Source organism: Centrocercus urophasianus, unplaced genomic scaffold, assembly GCF_019232065.1.
Source record: "Centrocercus urophasianus isolate 14NV4802_14NV808 unplaced genomic scaffold, USGS_Curo_1.0 seq_1347, whole genome shotgun sequence".
In the NCBI taxonomy this organism is placed as follows: domain Eukaryota; kingdom Metazoa; phylum Chordata; class Aves; order Galliformes; family Phasianidae; genus Centrocercus; species Centrocercus urophasianus.
The window spans coordinates 1-3,773 of NW_024884528.1; the positions used below are offsets into that span (position 1 = coordinate 1).

At 49.2% G+C, this 3,773-nt stretch overlaps 1 long non-coding RNA gene across 1 annotated transcript; it reads left to right on the forward strand.

The window, feature by feature from the left end:
• Positions 1–828: 828 nt before the first annotated feature.
• On the forward strand, positions 829–3,134 carry LOC122157406. Its single transcript, XR_006167902.1, has 5 exons — positions 829–990; positions 1,441–1,516; positions 1,622–1,789; positions 1,943–2,009; positions 2,575–3,134. It is a non-coding gene; the product is annotated as an uncharacterized LOC122157406 (long non-coding RNA).
• Positions 3,135–3,773: the final 639 nt, after the last annotated feature.

Here is a 3,773-nt window from a genome sequence, read left to right on the forward strand (position 1 = left end):
GGTTGTTGCACCCCAGTGGCCTTCAAAGCACGATACCTTTGGGTTTCCATCGTGGTGACCCAATGAACACCTCTTTGCACACACTCACACACACATCCCCTTCCTGCTCAGCCCCATGGCTGCATCCCACCTCCCCCCAGGCATGGGCTGGGGTCTGTGGGTGACACCCCTGGGACACGTTGCCACCACCATCACCTCTCTGGGTGATCCCCAGCATTTCCGAACCTCTTATCTGCCTCGGTTGATTCTTTCATTGGCAAAGCTCCCGGTGCCATAAATGTTAGCACCCTAGCACCTCCCCCTGTAAAAATACACTCCCTTATCTCTCCCCATTGCCATATTCCAGTCTATCACCTGTGTGTGTTATCAGCCCGTCCCATAGCTATCACTGCACTATCACTATGCACATCGCAGAGGCCCGATGCGATGCCCCAGCGCCCCGTTCCTCCTTGCTCCCTGTGTGTAGGATATCCCTGCCTTTCCTATTGGCTTTCCCTCCTGGTCTCAGCCCTCTCCCAGCACAAGCAGCGTGCTGCAGCTCATCAGCTTTAATTGCAGCAAGAGAGAGAGTATGATAGGACAAGGGGGAATGGTTTAAAACTGAGACAGGGGAGGTTTAGGTTGGATATTAGTAGGAAGTTTTTCATGCAGAGGGTGGTGAGGAACTGGAACAGGCTGCCCAAGGAGGCTGTGGATGCCCCATCCCTGCAGGCATTCAAGGCCAGGCTGGATGTGGCTCTGGGCAGCCTGGTCTGCTGGTTGGAGACCCTGCACACAGCAGGGGGGTTGAAATGAGATGATCATTGTTGTCTTTTTCGACCCAGGCCATTCTATGATTCTATGAAGAGAAACACTGAGAGAATCCATCTTGCATCACTGACACTCGGAACTGCTGAAGTTGAAGCAAAAGAAAGCACCTCGGATCCTTTTTATCCTCTGCTCCTGCAATTTCTGCATGTCCAAACAGATTTTGGAGCCTGTTTATAACTGGTAACTTTGTTTGCTCCCGGGCTGGGACCTGAAATGCCAAGTTTCATCTCTAAGTCAGTTTTTATGGCTGAGTCGCATTAACTCCTGGGAGCAGGGGGAAAAAAAAAAAAAGGAAAAGAAAAAAAAAAGGAAATATTACATAAAGATATAAGAGAAAGTTGAGGTTGTTAAAAAAGGCCAATCTGTGGTCTTGGGGACACCTGCCTGCTTGCACTGATGGATGCAGAGCTTTTGATCCAGGGCCGAAAATCCACTTCTGTGGATTCTAACCCAAGGAATTACCGTAACTGGGACATTTCATGCTCCTCTCTCATCAAGCTCTTTAGAGCAAATTAAATTTCTCCCTAACCAGCCTGTAACAGTTTGTGTTAGATGTGGATCTAAATGTTAATTGCAGTGACAATAACAGGTCTGATCCTGCAGTCCTTATTTGGGTAAAACCTCCCACAGAAGCCAAAGGAATTTTGCCCCAGAGAAGACAGCTGGATGCAGTCCCACATTTCCCGTCTCCTGAAGATGCCAGAAGGTAGCGAGAATATTTCTGTGATGTTACAAACCTCCTTTTTCCCCCACCCACCTCCCCTCAGTTCTTTAATTCGCCATTAATCTAACGAGCTCTGCTTGGCTTTAGCTGAGCACTTGCTTGCAGAGAGCCGAAGCCATGGAGGGGAGCTGGGTGAAGTTGGTTTGTAGCTCTGCTGGATGTAAGGGCACCTGGAGGTCCTCCACCATGCTGCAGAGCCGTATGGGAAGCCTTTGTGTGGTCCCCATTCCCTCTGCTCTTGGGTAATGCAAAAATGTGAGCCATGAAGGAGGGCAGCTAAATATGATGGGATGATTTGGGGTCTCCTAGCTGGGTTTGGCAAAAAGACACCCCATATTCAGGTGGCATATGCAGTCAGGTAGGCCATTCTCCCTCCATCCCCACACTCTCACACTGCTGTCCCCACAGAGCCTGGAAAAGGGTGCAGTCCATCCCCATCCAGACCCATCCTCAGCAACCCAAACAGCTACAGAAGGTGGGTCCCTGCTCCGAGCACACACAAACCAGCAGATACTCAGAGGCACAAAGCATTTCTTCAGCGCTGGAGATTCAAATCCCCTACTTTGTTTGGTGTTGTTTTGTTGTTGTTGTTGTTGTTTTTTCCCCAGCAGCATTTAACAAGCTGATGATGTTTGTTTATGAAGTGAAATGCACATGATTTATTTGATCTGCTGGAGCTGGAGAGCTGCATTCCCACGCCAGGGACGGGCAGAGACGCTGCCTTCATCCCCTCTGTTGGAAGCTGCTCAGATGAAGTACTGTACAGTCAGAGGCACTGTGCTGTGCTTTCAGCTGCTTCAGAGCAGGGCATTAAATGCTTATTAGAGACCTCCCAACTTCCCAGCCATAAAGTTGCACTTGTTCTTGTCTGTCTCTGCACGTGGAGACGGCCTTAACGATGTGTTCCTGCAGCTCACACAGGTCTGGGGAAGTCTTGGGGCACCTGGGCTGTAGTCTGGATGTGGCTTGAATGATGGGAGGGAGGTTCTTCTTGTGCTTTGCTGGCCGGTTGGGTTGAACACATTTTACCTGGTTTGCAGGGACCGTGGTTTAATTAATTGCTTTGCAAGAAAGCTCTGTAGAGGGAATGTCTGGTTCTGCCTTTTACAACACCTGGAGATGTACTTCATCTCATCACCCAGACCAGAGCCTGGCTGCCAAGGAAGCTAAGGAAATCATCCATTAACTGATGGAAGACGAAGTGCAGAACGTGAACTATGAGACTTACAGCTCCTTGGGGAGAGTGCGTGGAGCATCACCCATCCTGCAGGTGGGACAGGAGCCAGATCCTCACCTGCTGTGAGCCAGCAGCACGTGGCCCAGGGCTGGGCACCAGCTAAGGTGTCCCCTGCTTCACCTGGGGCTGCAATAGGGCTGTGCCGACTGTGAGCAACCTCACCACAAAGCCTTACACCAGAGCTTGAGGAGGTGTCACTACCAGGGCTTTCTCCCCATCCTTGCATATAAAACACTTTGCAAATGAAGTGTGAAGATAATATGCTTTATCATAGGCATTTATTACTGGTGATTGTTGAATAAATCTCCCTCCATTCACATACCTATACATAAGGTGTGTATAAATATGCAGCCAGTATCCGGCCCAGAGCCTTTATGACGATGTCAATGTAGCCCCCATAAAGATAGTGGGAAATGATTCATAATATTTATATGACAGACACGATATGAACTGTAATAGCCTGTTGGGATCGAGAATATCCATAGGTCTCTGTCAGCCACAAATGTGATTTAAATATTATATATGTGGCAACTGTAGCATTAGGAATATGATAGCTGTTATTGATAGTGGTCATAAAACGCAGTAGTTTTGCGCTGAAGAATGTGAAAAATAATCTAGTGGTTTTCCTAATGGTCTCCCCAGCAATGCACAGAAGGAACTGTACTTTCAGTGCTTCTTTCAGTCCCCCTTCCCCCCCCCCCCAAGCCAAACTGCCATTGGATTCTATCAGATTACTGCTGGGGCCATGCTTCGTTCTGCTGATGTCAGCTTGCGGGTCTGTCTGTTGGGCTGGGGGGGTTCTGCTGGGCTGTGGGATCACGGTTTGCTCCTCTGCATGGAACAGAGCTCAGTGCTGCCATGCTGGCTGTGAAGGGAAGACTTTGTCCAGCGACTGCACAAGGTTGTTCCCTCCTTTGCAATGGCAAAGGGTCATCAGTGAGTATGAGTTTGCACAGCCCCATAGCAGAGCTGATACCATCAACCCTCACCTTCTCACTGTCT